Consider the following 16,644-nt stretch of genomic DNA (forward strand, 5'->3'; position numbering starts at 1 on the left):
TTGCTTCCCCTTCTGCCATAACTGTATGTTTCCTGAGGCCTCCTCAGCCATGTTGAACTGTGAGTCAATTAAATCTCTTCCCTTTATAAATTAGTCTCAGGTATTTCCTTATAGCATTGAAAGAACAGACTAATAAAGACGGTCTACAAAAATTCTGGAAAGGCCAGAGAAGTAGACTGGAACAACATTGCCAGGGATGTTCTTGATTAGAAAAATACTTCAATACATGACAGGATCGTTCTCATGGAAATACCAAACTTGCTGCTTAGAAACCAAGACTCTGGCCTGGACACCAGAAACTTGAGTTCTGCTATCACAGGAGAACTGGATAATTTTCTTCCCTACCATTTGGCAATGCCTCCTTCATCAAATATCAAAGACCCACATACGCTTGGATCTGTGTTTGGACCCTCTGTTAGGCTCTAGTAGTTTATTCCTACAGCTATAATAGATTGATTTAATTATCATGGCTTTATAATATGCCTTTACATTCAGGAAGGCAAATCTCTTCTTTTTCAGAATTATTTTGACAGTTTTGTGCATTTATTTTATATGAATTTTATAATCAGTTTGTCAAGTCTGAAGATTGTGTAGCAATTTTTAGTATATTTATGCTGAATTTATAACCTAATTTTGGGAGAATTAATGTATTTATAATAAGATCTTTCCATCCACAAACATGGTCTATCCCTCTAGTTATTCAGTTCTTATTACATTATTTAAATTCTTATATATTTACTCTAATTATTCACAGGTAATATTTAGGGATTTTTGGCTATTGTTAACATGTCTCTTTTAAGTTTTCCAATATGGTTAATACTGATGTTTAGAATGTTGTAAGTCTAGATATGTTGATCTTCTACCTCACAGAACTGAATTTTAAAAATATTAATAGCTTTTCCACAAGTCACTGTTCTTTAATTGAAAATCAAGTATTATATAAGTAATAATTACATCTTTAACTTTATTTTCTTATATTATCTTTGTGTTCAATTGCATTTGTTAGAACTTTAAGCATAATGTTGATAGGTGGCATGATTGATAGTGGGCATTCTTGTCTTCTTTCTTCCTTTAAGAGAATGTTTTCAATCTTTTATAATTTATAATATTTGCTGTAAGTAATAGATGGCCATTATTAGGTTGGGGGTTTATTTTTAATTTGCTAAAAGATTTTTTAAAATTATGAATGAGTGCTGAGTTTTATCCAATCATTTTTCTCCACCTATTGAGATAATAAATTCTTTTCTCATAACGTTTCGAAATAGGCTAACCATCATAGCCAAGATGGAGCAATAGAATGTTAGATTATTAGCACTGGAAGAATCCTGAAGTATCATCCAGCGTTCTTAATGAGACACTATTGGCATTTGGAGCTAGGAAGAGTATTGTTTATCCCACATTGTATAGCAGGGCTAGCAAGCCTGGCTGCCACTCCCTAAAAACCAGATGTACCCTTTAAGTCATCTGGAAATCAAGAAGCCCCCACATATTTACAAAGCTCCCCAGGAGATGCCACCATGTCACTTTGACATCCCAAGGATCCAGAGACAGTCTAGAAACCTGCAGGGGCTTGTCTTAAACCTGAGAATTACTAACATTTTCCTTTAGACTCTCACTAAATAGTTTTTGTGATGCTACCCTGCTGTGAAATCTTCACTCCCACACCTCTCATCTTTGCTGAAGGGTCAAGTTATTCTGATTCGTTCTCATTTTCTTTTGTTCACGCCCTAGGCAATCTTGCTGGGGATCTCTATTTTCCCTCATCATAAACAATCTGTCTCTTCTCACCACTCCTGCTTGCTGTTCTCTGGAGAATGGTGCCTGACATGAGACCAGACAGCCCACCAGGAGTCTTCTTGGATCTCATGGATCTCAGTAAGAGAAGGGGGTGTGCAAACCAGGCTGGCTGTGGAAGTAGACCCAGTCATCCTTTCAGCAATGAGGACTAGCTAGAGACAGCCTGAGTCCAACGTGGACTTCTTTGGGTTCCTAAAGGAGGAATATTTGTATCACAGAAGCAAGAAATTGGAAGACAGATTTGAAATCATTATTCCAACACTTCCTCAATATAAAATCTGGCACAACAAATTCCTAAATTTCAACTGTCTAATAGTTCAATAGTCATGAAATAAACAAGAATTGTCAATGAAGAAGAGATTTAAAAAACAGAGTTCATAAACACCTTAAAACTTTACCTTGATGGACAGCATGGCACAAAAGATACCCTTCTCCTGCCACTTACCAGCCGGTACAAGTGACCTAGCTTCCCTGAGCCTCATTATACTCCTTTCTAAAAGGAAGATAAGGGAAACCACATGGTGAGGACAAAAACAAAATGCATTCAGCAGGTGCTCAATAAATGGTAACTAGTGTTACTTTTCCTAGGAATTCAAGATCATGGAGACAGCTCCTTTGTCTGCCATTTCTAGCCAGAGCTTTAGTACAGATCAATTCCAGCAAGGATTACATTCCAGAATAAATAAAATTAGAGCTTCAGTTAACAGAAGTCTTGGCTGGTCAGTGAAGCAAAAGGGGAAAGCTATCATCAGTGTCTTTATGGAAGACCTCACAGGAGAGACTGCAGGAAATGCTCTGCCCCAAATAAGTACTCTCAACCCAGAAAAATGTTCATTTGCTTTGACCTCACGGCTTCATTTCTAGAGATTCATCCTTGAAAGTAACAATGGGGTATGCAAAACATATAGCTATAATGATGTTCTTCACAGCTCTGTTTGTAATATTTAAACACTGGCAACCACCTAAATGACAGCAATGGGCTCTTGGCTGAGGTGGCTGCACAGCACGGAAGTTCAGAGGCTCCAGAGCCAGAAACAGCAGGGTCAGGTTCAAATTCCAGCTTCTCTACTCACTGCCTATGTGACCTTGAGCAAAACATTGCCTTAAACCTGTTTTCTTACCTATAGAAAGTGGGTGATAATAATAGTATTTACCTCATAGAAATGTGGTGAGGAATAAATTAGATGATGTGTGGAAAATGTAGCCCACAGGAAGTGTTTTATAAGTGTTTGCTATTATTAAATAAATTATGCTATAATCATGATGTAATTCATTGCAAACATAAAAAGGATGCTGTAGAAAACTAATGATGCTGGGAAGTGTTTATGGATATTGTTAAGAGCAAGAAGTAGGTTATATTACTGTAGGACATCCATTTTTACTAAAGATATATTTTTCAGAGGGGAAAAAAGTGAAATAATTTTTACATCAAAATGCTAACCATAGTTATTTCTGACTAATGGAGGTATAGGGAATTTTCGTTTTCTTATTTGGGCTTTTCTATATTGGCCAATTTTTCCGTAAAAGCAGGGAGGTAGAAAGAGGGTGACATCAATATCGTGACTTTCCTTGCTGTCTAGGTTAATTAAAATTGTTCATGATAAATATGCAACAATAATTTTTATCTATAAAGATGCTGTAGAAAATGGAGATGGAGAAATGGGTCCTACAAAACTCCCAGCGAAGTGCCCCTGCCTCATTCTCTACCACTTACAGCATGAATGTAGGCAAAGAAATGAGAATACAAGGGACTGGGGGCCAGGGAGGAAGTGGCTCTCAGTGGTCCCTTTGTTTACATACCCCATTCCACCTTCCTTCCCCTGGACCTTGTCTTTCTCTTTGGCTGCTGCTACTTTTTATCCAGGGTCCACCATTTCCCCACTGTGTAAAGTTGTGATGTGTGCCTCTCGACTATTGGACCTCCCAGGGCAGAGCAAAAAGACTAGAATTCACCCTGGAGGCAACTTGGCCCCAGTTTCCCATGAAGGAAAGTCCAAGGCAGGACTGGCAATTTGCTAGCGAGGCCCCTTCCAAGTCAGGCCAGAGCAGGGTTAGAGAGGAGAAAAGAAAAAGGGCAAGCAGAGGAATGGAGGCATGTCCTTTCCATTGGGCAAAGGAAAAATAATATGGGTTTGGGGACCCCTGAGATGAAGTCAAGTAGCCTTCTCTCCTCTCCCCAAATCCACCCTCTCATCCCCTAAGGAAATAACACTTTCCAAGAGCATAAAGAGGCAGGGGCCACCCGCACATAAATGGCACGCAGAAGTAGTTTTCAGGGTTTGGTTGTTGTAGTCCAGAGGCCACGGGTGGACGAAGAGTTCTCCTCATTTCCATGGACCCCACCACTGTTACTTAGCATTTACATTGCATAGCTCCAACCACAGAGAGCCTTCCAATCACATTTAAAAGCTGTTCGTGGAGCCAGCTATCTGCAATTGCTCCCCAGCCTACTCCTGGGTATTTGCATACTCCAAGATGGCTTTGTGAAGATTTTCTAGATGATTAACCCCTGACTCAGTGATGTTCCTAAAGAACCGTGATTTGGGGTAATACTAAGAGGATAATAGGAAGCCTCTCTCCCCTATTTATAAAATATAAAAATGATAGTGATAGTTGCTGACTTGCTAAAACCACAAGACTACAGGTAATGAATGAGTGAGATTATCCGAGAAAGACTTGAAAGCCTCCTAAAAAGAGGTATTTGAAAGCAGAGAGGTTTTAGGCCCAGTTCCTTCTTGTTGCCAGGCGGTGCTCTTGTACCACCTTGGGAATAAACGTGGTTTCCAGGTTGAGCCTGCTGACGGGTCCTAGGGGACTCCAGCTGGCATGACTGCATTGTAGCCACAACCTTGACTTTTTCAGCTTTGAATACTTCGAAAGGACAAAATGTCCCTTCCTGTTGCATCTCTACTCAAGACTGTTGACTCCTACCTGCTCGACTCTTGTCATTTCTTGGTTTCAAGGAAGAGTCAAAAGGGATGCTGTTTGTGAATAAAAGTGGGAAAGAGAAAAGATACTCAGCAGAGTTACACGGAGGCCAGAGGCATCCCCTCCCTGGTGTGAGGAGCCTGTCACTCTTCTTTCCCTGGCCCCACCTGCTTTCCAGCATTGGCTGGAATGTGAAGCAGACACTAAGCATCCCACTTATAAAAGACTCTGTCCTCTCAGTGGGAGAGGCGTCTTTTGTTCCCAAAAGTTTAGAGTGTAAAGCATTTTGGACTCATTCAGGACTCTGAATGGCCCTACCTGGTGCAACTCAGGAGTGAGTCATTGGCTGTGTTTGACTAATTGAGTTAGGACCTGTCAGTCATCAGTTTCACTAGAAATACACTATGAGCTAGAAGAAGCTTCCCAGGAAAATAATGAGCTATGCAAAGTGGACGTAGGGCATTGAGACAGAAGAGATGAAGAAAGGTGCAGGCAGAGTGGCAGGTGCATATGCGGCCTCCAGGGAGACAGACACACCCACCCACTGCCACAAGGCACTCTCTCACTGTCTCATGCTCTCACACTCTCACTCTCTCTCTCTCTCCTGCCATGCACCAGATTTTTCAGAAATCAGACCAAAGCTATTTTAAACATTGTGATGAAGGTAAGAGAATGAGCATGGGCAATGCATCTGGGAGTGGGTGCAGGACAGGTGGATGGGTGGAGACCTGTGCTGGGCAAGTTTGATTCAAGGTGCTAGGAAATAACGATGGTAGAGCAAGCTCCCATCCCTCAGGGCTCCCATAACAGATTCCCTGTTACCAGAGAGGAACTTCCCATCATCCTCCCCTCCTCTTGTCAATGGCTGGCACTGTGCGTGCTGGAAGGCAGGCTGACAAGGTTAAGGGGAAAGAAGATCTGATATGCTATCATGCTTCCCAGGTCCATGACAAGCAGCTTGTGTGGAGTGGGCCCACGGCTTCCCTCTGCTTCCCTTTCCAAATAACCCCCCAGTGTGCCTCAGACAGTCCTGCCAATCAGAGACAGAGATAAGAAGCTGACTCCGAGTCCTTTTCCCAGAGCCTAAGCCTCAAAGGTAATTATTTATGGGAGCTGTTGGGTGTCTGTCAACCTCCAGTCTAGGGCTTACAGTAGAGCCACATGGAAACTGCCACCACAGCATAGAATGTACTCTGCAGAGCCTGATGGGTTTTGGGTAGCTCTTACACATACCCTCTGCACCATGTCAGTCATGTCATTCCCATTGCTGACAAGGCATGGCCATTAAAATGGCCACATCCATCGCTGAAACTGCTGGGTGTGAGTCAGTGGATGGGGGGCTCTCTTGAACTCCTCAAGCTAAAGGGTCTACATTGCCACTCCCACCCCAGATCATCCGGACCAGTGCTACTCAATGTGTGTATCAGAGCCCATATGCAAATTGCTTGTTAGTGGTCCACAGTGAGGTAAGTGCTGAAATCGAGAGTAAGCATTTTGAAACTTTTATGCTAATCTGACAGAGTAATCTAATGTGTTTATCCTGATACTAAAAAATGGTATTTGCATGTTTATATTCTTTGTTTTATATACCCACAAATATATTCTAAAGAATACCTTTTTAATAGAAATACATATTTTTAATAAAATATTGTATTCTATAATAGTATTCTGTAACACAACAACAGATATTTTATTTTAAAAGTTATTCAACAACAAACTGTAAAAGAAAAACTCTGCTCCATCATTACAGAGAGTTTGAGAAGCACAGATCTAGCTGTAATCCACTGCTCCAAGAAATGGCATCAAAGACACCAGGCTGTGGACTAGTTGTTTCTTTCATGGGCATTCTGAGAAACAGCAAGAGTAAGAGGCAGGAAGAGAGAGAGACAGCCAGAGAGAGAGAGTGCAAGAGAGAGAGAGAGAGAAAGAGGAAAAGGAGAAAGAGCAAGGCAGGCTGATGGACAGAGAAAAAGTACATCCTTCTGGTATAGCCTCTTTCACCTGAAACTGGAAATTCCACATTCCAATACAGTAACACCAAATCTAGTCCTTTCTGACACCCTTTCCTAAGATTATGGTTATGGAGCAAGTCAAAATGAAGGCAGAACATTGACAACACATCCTCTCTGGTGGCTGCCCACCTAGAACAACCCAGAGCAGAGCACAGCCATGCCCAGTACTGAAAACACATCCTCATGGACAGCCGCTCTCCTGGCACAGCCTGGCTGCCCAGCACCCTCTCTCCTTCAGGCTTCTAGTCAAGATGTTCTTGCTTCTTTAAGAACATACAAAGACCTCTGCCATAACCCAGACCTCTGCCATCATTCCCACTGAGCAAGACCTCCTGTGGAAATTTTTCAGCTCAGGCAGGATACCCAGTGATTAAGAACAAGGGCATCACAGTCAAACATACTTGAGCGTGAGTTCTGGCTCCTCAGTTTGGGCATACCACTGACTTCGTTAAAGCTTCAGTGTCTGCATCTACAAAATGGAGACAGCAATACCTAATATTTACTGAGTGTCATACTATATACTTGATATTGGCTATCTATCTGGAAAATCGCAAATAAATAATTGTATGAGACAGACACATCTATCCTCATGTTTCAGGTGAGGAAACTGAGGCTTTGAGAGGTTAATAACTTGGCAAGTTTACACGGTGAGTAAAAATCGGGACTCAGTATTGTGCACTCTGCTTCCCAGGGCTGTTTAATTCACATAGGATACCACCATGATATCTAAGTCACAGGATAGCTGTGAAGATAAAATAATGCACTTGTCGCTATGCTTTGCTAGATATTCATTACTATTGCTTTTGACATTCTTTTCCTAAGGCTATCTTGGAGACTTTCAATGTCCCTCAGCTTCAAGGCTACAACCTAGGGCAGCAAAAGCTTGGCAGGCTCCAGAAGGAACTGAGCCAGGGTTTCCTTGGCAGGTGGCCCAGGCTGCACATCCTTCCATAGTCCAGGGTCTCCTATAAATATGCCAACAGCAAATCACAGGCTCAGAAGCAAATCTCAACAGTTACTCAATTTCAGGCTCTAAAGTACTTTTCATCTTGCACTTTTAACATCAGTTAAAAAGTTCTCCCAGGTTCCCTGCTTCTGGATCCTTCCACTGAATCTTTTAAAATGCTGAGCCCCTCTCTGCAGAATATTTTGTCAACTATGCAAAGAGGGGAGTAGAGCCAAATGGTAGGGAAGAAATCTGGGGAGATTGCCTGACTCTCAGTAAGTATTTATTCCCACTTGGTGAGTCAGTGTGTGAGCCAGAACTCTCCCCTGGGCTTCCCAAGGAGGATCTTCTATGCCAGGCAATGGGAAGACTGAATGCCAACTTCTTCTCAGCCATGCCCTTGAAAACCCTTGGAAACCTCAGACCCTGCTAATAGGTTCAGGGCCGACTCTATGTTGAACAAGGGGAACTTGTTGTCTCTAATGCACACACTACATAGCAGAGGAAGTATTATTCTTCTTCTCATTTTACAGATAAGACAACTGAGGCTAGAGGAGTTAAGTCAATGGCCTAGGGCCATAAAGCCCCTGAGCAGAGAAGCCAGAACTTGAGCCAGGTCTATTTAGCACTGGTGTCTGAGCTCTTTCTCTCCAAAGGCCCTGTGATTTCTCCCACTGGGACAGGACCCTAGACCTCTAAAAGGACTGAGATGCCTTTCCTCCATCCTCTTTCATGGTCATCTGGACCAGCATATCATCATATGGTCCTCATGAATTGTAACCTCTAAAACCACCCTATCAGGGTAGAAGTGGGCTCCTTTTACAATTTCCTTTTTTTTTTTTTTTTTTTTTTTTTTTTGAGATGAAGTTTTGCTGTCACCCAGGCTGGAGTGCAATGGCACAATCTCGGCTCACTGCAACCTCCACCTCCCAGATTCAAGTGATTCTCCTCCCTCAGCCTCCCAAATAGCTGAGATTACAGATGCTTGCCACCACACCTGGCTAATTTTTGTATTTTTTAGTAGAGATGGGGTTTCACCATGTTGGTCAAGCTGGTCTCAAACTCCTGACGTGAGGTGATCCACCCGCCTCGGCCTCCCAAAGTGCTGGGATTACAGGCGTGAGCCACAGTGCCCGGCCACAATTTCCTCTTTCAATTTCATTAATTTTATTTCTAAGGTGGTTACGTGGAGAGGAAAAGATAATCTCATTCACTAGGCTGATACAGGGTGATCGGAGCCCTTGTGTATGAGGTTCTTAGCAGTTTCCCAATCTATCAGAGGGACTCATGCCAAAACCCATTGAAGGTACCCTCAGCATAGCTTTGTTCTAGGTTTATAGGTCTTGAGTGACACTGAGTGAGAAAATGTCACATCCCTTTTGGGGATGAGACGAAACATGGTGATGAGATGAAACACAGTCAGTCTAAGTCTCCAGGTGATTGTTTTCCACATCATTGGCGGCACAGTGACCCATGGTGCCACCTGCATCAGAATCTCCTTAAGGGCTTGCTAAAGCAGACTTTGCAGCCACAGCCCACCTCTAAATCACAATACAATCTGCAACGGGGTCCTAGGTTCCAGACGATTCTGACTGGGCAAGTTGCCCAACCTCTTGTGCTTCAGTTCTCTTATATTGTAAAATAAGAATAATAATAGTACCTACCTCCTAAGATGCTGAAAAAAGGCAGAGAGAAAATGCTTATCTGTGAGAGCAAGAGACTTCTAAACACCCCTGCTTCAGAGCCCTCCAATCCAAAGTTTCACTGTAGTGGCTAGATATAGTAAGTATTCAAGAAATGACTTGGTTACTGCAAGCTGGGAAAATGGAAAAAACTCACTGATGATGTCACTACAGGTGAAGGAGAGTGAGTAGAGGGTCAAAGTCTTTCTAACTCTAAGCAATCGATCAACAAATATGTAGTGAGCATCCAGTGTGAGGCCAGCCATACGGAGCCACCAAAGTTCTTACCTATAGCAACTTAATTCAGTGTGGAGGAGATGAGGGAAAAACACACACACACAAAAGGTTAAATAAAATAAGAATTAACTAGAGAACAAGATAATCATTAAAAGATGCCCCATGTTCATTTATTCCTTCAACATATATATTCATTAATTTCCTATTGTGTGCCTTGGACTTTACTAGAAACTGAAGATACAAGGTTGAATAAATGGCCTCTCCCTCAAGATGTTTAAAGTCTAGAGAAAGAGCAGATGAGCAAATCAATGTTCATGATTAATTTACTTTCTTCTGGCTGTGAGTATTGACAAAGGATAAGTTTCACAGTATTTGAAATACTTCATTCAGGGCCTAGGAGATCAGCTCTAATACTTTAAGCAGGAAGGCATTCAAGGTCTGGTTCCTGGTCTCAGAGAATTTAGAACTTCAGATTCAAAGTCTAGAGATGAATATACTAAGTGAATCACTATCAAAGTAGTAACAGCAGTTTTGAAATCTTATCTAAAGGTATCTGTGAAGTCCGAAAACACAAGTAAATCTGTTCAAAATTGTTAGCAGAGAGTAGCGGGGGTGGAGGAAGGGGAAATCCATAGGAAGGGGAAGCAGGGAAAAGACCCAACCCACCTTTAGTAACCCCAATAAAGCAGGAAGGGAGAGATGAGAGAATCAAATCACATCCTCACTTTCTGCAAAGCTCACTGCTTTGGTTTCTTGATGGGAGGAATGGCACCTGTTTGTTCACTGCTACACAGCCAGCACTTAGCAGACTGCCTACAGGGTCCTGGGTGTCTAATCAACATTTGTTGAATTAATCAGTGAAAGAATTGATGATGTAATTCTTCAGACCAGAGACTATAAAGTATCCAGCATGTAGCAAACCATCAGACCAGTGAATTTGTAGCAGTTCTTTTTGGGGAGCTTCTTTCTCCTGGGCTAATTCCATTGCCTCCCACTCATCTATCTGCATCTTCTCTCCCTAGCATCTCTCAGCCTGGACTTTGCCTCTACCTGAAGCACTCCTTCTTCCCATCTTTACATTGCTAACACTTTCTCATCCATCACATCGCAGAGAAACCTGCCTCATCTGCTTGTCTAGGGCACGGCTGTCTGCCATGAGCTCTAGCTAACTTCACTTTCATGACATTAGTCACAGCTGCAGTTTTATCGTCCCTTGTAAAGGGCCAGTGGGTGGCTTCCTAACCCAGAATGGCCAACTACATCCATGCATCTGGTAGCAAGGAGGATGGTAGAAGGAATAGTTAGGAATTCAATTTAAGCAAAAATGTTTGGGGCAGGAAAGAGAGAAAGAAAACAATCATTTTGTGCTGCAAAAGTCTTCAGGGTTAGGAAAGGAGTGAGCCCCAGGCCTCTGGTTTGCTTGACTCGTGGGAGGTGCCTTGACTCAGAAGCTGCCAGTAACTCAGTTAAGTACCATCAATGAGCAAAGCAGGTGCAGGGGAAACGAGAAGGGCATGCTGGAAAGTTCATGCCTGCCTGAAAAGCAGCTCCTGCTGACTGCTGCCTTGTGGGAACGTCAGCTGTGGGTGGTCAGGTCTGGATTTATTTTTTCAGAAGTCTGAAATCAAAATTCTTGGTCATGTCTCCTGATTTTTAAATGCCAGCAAGTAATTTAAAAATTATATTTAAGAAAACAATGTGATAATCAAATAAAACGTGTGGTTCCAGTTGCTGCATGCAGACTTCAGTTTGCCATCTCTACGTTAAATTATTTCTCTGTTTTTCCTACCCAAGCTCTACACAGCCTTATAATTAATTCCTCTTTTGCCCCTCTGAGGACTTCACATAAACCAGACCTGCTCTGGCTGCTGGTTTGCAGTGCTCTAAGCTCCTTAACTCATTTCTCAGTGGATTCATCCTGACTTGCTCCTTCCTTCCCATCCCCCTCTCCTGAAAATTTCATGCTAGCCTCCTTACAAGGATATAAAGATCTCTTGGGTCTAGTCATCATTTATCCACAAATGTCTTCTTCTTTAAAACAACTTTTTAAAAGAGGCTTAGCAGTGGGTTTCCGGAAGGGCCAGAGCTCCCCCTGCATCTCTACTCCGCCCCCACCTCCTCCATCCTCACCTTTCCCTACCCTCGGTCCTCTGAGCACTCTCTAAGTCCAGAAACCCAGGTCTCTGAGGAACACAGTTTGAAAACTGCCGCCCCATTCATCCACCCAAAGACTAGTGCTTGAAAATAGTTGTCAAAGACCAGACCAGTGGGCCAGGTGCTGTGGCTCACACCTGTCATCCCCTCACATCTGTAATCCAGACCAAAGCAGGAGGATGGCTTGAGGCTAGGAGTTTAAGACCAACTTAGGCAACGTAGTGTCACTCTGTCTCTACAGAAAGAAAAAAGTCAGTTGTAGCACTGTGCATCTGTAGTCCCAGCTACTTGAGAGACTGAGGCAGGAGGATTGCTTAAGCCCAGGAGTTTGAGGTGTGAGCTGTGATTGTACCACTGCACTCTAGCTTGGGAGACAGAACAAGACCCTCCCTTTAAAAAAAACAAAACAAAACAAAACAAAATTAAATTAATTTTTTGAAAAAAATTTAAAAGGCTAGGCCACTAGAAACAAGACTCCTTGCAGCATCGAATCAGATATCTTCAAATACCACCAGGTATCCCATCCTGTAAGTCCTACAGGAAGGATGCCACCGCTTAGAATGGAGGTGAGTAGAGCCCCAAATGGGAGCCTTGGCTGGACACAGATTGTGCCCACTCAGGGAGATGGGAGTTACCAGCAAAAGAGAAAAGGCAGAGGCTCCGCCCTGCCTGGTATCTGGATGTCAGCCCCTACAGGTGTTAAATTGTCCCTTCCCCACAGCGTAAGCCCTCCTTCTCCTCTCCCACTCCTCATCTCTGAGGATGGCACTATTGGTCACCGTGTCTGACATGTGACATACCACCCTGAAATAGTCAATCCCCAAGTCTATGGTTTTCATTGTTTGGTGACCTTCAACTCCATCTCCTCCATTCTCACCGACAACCTAGGCCAAGTGTATGTCCGTGTGACAACCTCACAGGACTGCTGGTGTTTCCTCAGAGCACATGCAAGCTCCCTTTCATTTCAGGTCATCACAAATACTATTACGACTGCTTCCAAAGTCCCCTTCCTCTGCTCTTCATCAGCTTGGTAACTTTTCCTGGTCCTTCGAGTTTAGTTAAGGGGTCTGATTCTGGAGAAAGTCTGCGCTAACTTCCCATACCATGCCTCTTTTCCCTGCGTCCTTCACTACCTGCTTAGTTAGTTATCAGATTCCTTATCCCACAGTCCTGCAATATCTGTTGTCTCTGTGCATCTTCTGCACTACACCATGAGCAACTCGAAGGCAGAGACCATCCCCCTGACTCAAAGTGGAAGCCCAGTCCCTTAGAGTAGGTGCTTGCTGTAAGTGTGCTGAATGAATGACTAAAGAGTTCTAACCTTCGCCTGCACGGAGGGTCTGCAGATTTCAAACAGTCCCTTTCTCAACACACACGGCTTATTTTTAGCATTAGTGGTTTATCTCCCAGCGAAATTTGGTGCCAGCTGTGGTCACCTGTTTGATTGCGCTCTGAGCTCTGCCTTTAACTAGAAATTAATTTGGATTACTTAAGCTTTCCTTGCCCAGCAGAGAAACTCCGGCTGGGTAAATCCAAATCTGCTGGCGATTTTTCCTTTCTGTTTGTTTAATCTCCTTCTCTCATGCACTAACTCTAATTTTGTGCTTTCTGGCTTTCTCCCCGCTCAGTGCCCACTTTTAATCTGCCGCATCTGACCCGTCACAGATGTTAAGTCACCTCAGATCTTTCACCTTCTCCTCTGTTCATTCACTTCAGGGAAACTGAGGCTAGCCTTGCCAAGGGACTCAGCCACATCACTCAGGAAGTCTGGGGAAGCTCTGACAACGGGAACCAGAAGTAAAAAATCATAAACCCCTGTCTGCTGCCCTCTCAAACAGAAGCTTAGGAGGGTGGGGAATTTTAAAGGTCAGCTCTTTGCCCAGAAGTTCTGACCACTAGCAATGTAGGCACAGAACATGGCAGAGAAGATGGGAATGGGCGCAGAACCTGACACCCACCAAGCTCTCTTTTTGGCAAGACTAAGTCCATTCCTACCTGGGGTGCCCTAATGGCCTCTGCCTAATCAGGGACTTCTTTCATTCTCCAGCTGGCCAGAGAAGGCTGCATTATGCCCAGCTGTCTTGGAGCCAAAACAGAATTCATTCCGGTCACGGATGCCTACTTGTCTCCCACCTCCCCACCCAATCAGCCTTCTGTCCTGCTCTCTTGGCAACAGACTGTCCACACCCCACACCGTCTCCAAAACAAGACTGGCTAGTCTCTGTTGAGAAAGGGAGGGCTGGAGTGGGGGCACCTACTGATCCCACAGAGGACTGAGAGCTGGAACTATAGGAAAACCAGAGAAAATGTGTGGTGAGTTCTCAGGGCACTGGACAGGGCAGTTGGGCCTTTATGAGGAATCACTGATTTCTCTAAAGACAGTGTTAAGACAGTAAATTTAATATCAGCAATTTTCTCATCATTGTGAACCTGAATCTGCTATATGTTAAATTTCTACCCATTACCTTTAATTTGGTAGAATCTTAACCCATTTTAATTTGCATGCTATAATCCTTAAGTGCATCTAAGAAAGCAGTTTTTAAAAATTACCTACTTTACACAGTTGACTTATCTTGGAGTATCGTGGAGCTGTGCTTGCCTATCTGTGCATTACGTGTCTTCAGATCTGGTTAGAAACTGTCTCCTTCTTGATTTGTATTCTTTGTTCTAACCATCTGGAATTTTTTAAGTAACTGGGTTTTTGTTTTTCTTTTTTTCTTTTGAGACAGTCTTATTCCATCACCCAGACTAGAGTGCAGTGGTGCAATCTCAGCTCACTACAACCTCTACCTCCCAGGTTCAATCAATTCTTGAGCCTTAGCCTTCTGAGTAGCTGGAATTACAGGTGTGCACAACCACACCTGTAATTTTTGTAATTTTTTGTAGAGATGGGACTTCGTCATGTTGGCCAGGCTGGTCTCGAACTCCTGACCTCAAGTGAGCTGCGTACCTCGGCCTCTCAAAGTGCTAGGATTATGGGTGTGAGCTGCTACCATGGCTGGCCTTTCTTTTCTTTTCTTTTTTAATAATGAAAGCAGTATGTGTTCACTATAGAAATTTGGAGCTGAACGTGGTGGCTCACGCCCATAATCCCAACACTTTGGCAGGCCAAGGGAGAAGGATTGCTTGAGCCCAGGAGTTTGAGACCAGCCTAGATAATAAAGCAAGATCCTGTCTTTACAAAAAGAAATTTTAAAAACTTAGACAGACATGCTGGTCCTCTAGTCCCAGCTGGGAAGGATGGGGCAGGGGGAATCACTTGAGACCAGGAGTTGGAGGTTGCAGTGAGCTATGATCACACCACTGCACTCCAGCGTGAGAGTCTGTGAAAGAGAGAGAGGGAGGGAGAAAGAGAAGGGAGAAGGAGGAGGGGGAGAGGGAGGGAAAAAAGGAAGGAAGGAAGGAAGGAAAGAAGGAAGGAAGGAAGGTTGGTAGGCTGGTTTGGAAAATATATTAGAGTGTACATTGATAAATAAAACTTGCCATTACCCAAATATATTCCATTACCATAGGCTCATTTGTCCCACCTCCAGTCTTTTATGTATTTTGGATGGATATACCATAGAAGCATGGATGGATGGATCTATCTAATAGCTGATGTTCTATGAAATGTACAATGTAAGCTCATCATTTTTGTGTCTTCACACTACATTATGAACATTTCCTCAAGTCATTGTATATTCTCCGGTATTTCTTTGTGATTTTATTATAGTCCACAAATTGGCTGCACCATAATTATTTTAACTAAGCTTTTTTGGTTTTGGTTTTATTTTGATTTATTATTTATTTGGTTTATTTGGTTTATTTTGGTTTGGGTTTAATTTTGACACATAATAATACATATATGCAGTATGGAGTGATATTTCAATACCTGTATACAATGCGTAATGATCAAATTAGAGTAATTAGCATATCCATCACCTCAAACATCCATCTTTTGTGTTGTGAACGTTCAAAATCCTCTTTTCTAGCTTTTTGGACATGTACAAAAATTATAGTTAACTGTATTCACCCTACAATTCTGAAGAAGAGCAGAACTCATTTCTCCTATCTAGCTCTAATTTTGTATTCATTCAACAATCTCCTAACCCAAAGAAGAGTTAGAAGAAATTATCCAATAAAGAGCTAGGGTATAAGAAGAGCTACTTCGGCTGAGAGGATAGTCCCATGACAGAAGCCAGGCAAACAAACGCTGACACAGTGAGTCAAGTTGTTTGTTCAGTTAGAAGCCAGGTGATCCATGTCAAGAGGGGCCCAGCGGAGGATGACTTCCAACAAGCATGGGCAGAAAACTTGCAGAGACACAGATCCCCACATTCTGCGTGACATTTATTTGGAGGGGACTGGAAGAGAACTAGAAATAACTCCAAGACATTTGTCAGGGAAATAAAAAGTGATTTTATTTAAAATTTATTTTGTGGGGTTTCTTTGATTGATGTTGGGGTAAAAAATTTTTATTACAAAAAGTACTTGTGTTCCATTTGTATTTCTTCTTTTGTGAGTTGTCTACTAAGTTATCTGCCCAGTTTGCTAATGGAAGGTTTATCCTTTTTTATTGGTTTGTGAGAACGCTCTGTATATTAAATACATTAATTCTTTGTCTCCTATTTTGCAAAAAAAAAAGAAGAAAGAAAAAGTCTCTAGGCTTTTTAGCTTTTTTTTTTTTTTTTTTTTTTTTTTTTTTAACGGTAGTTTTACATAAGAACCTTAAAGCGTATGTATAGTTAATTCTATGTCTTTTCTAAAGGGTTTCTTTTTCCATCACCTTCTGCCTAGCTCCCCTCCCAGCTAGGACTGTTACCCCTTTAGGTCTGCCCATAAAGGTGAGCTGGGCAGGGGATCTTCCCTAACCACCCATCCTAGTCCCATCCCAACATCTTTTATCAAA

This window comes from Saimiri boliviensis, chromosome 10, assembly GCF_048565385.1.
Source record: "Saimiri boliviensis isolate mSaiBol1 chromosome 10, mSaiBol1.pri, whole genome shotgun sequence".
Classification (NCBI taxonomy): domain Eukaryota; kingdom Metazoa; phylum Chordata; class Mammalia; order Primates; family Cebidae; genus Saimiri; species Saimiri boliviensis.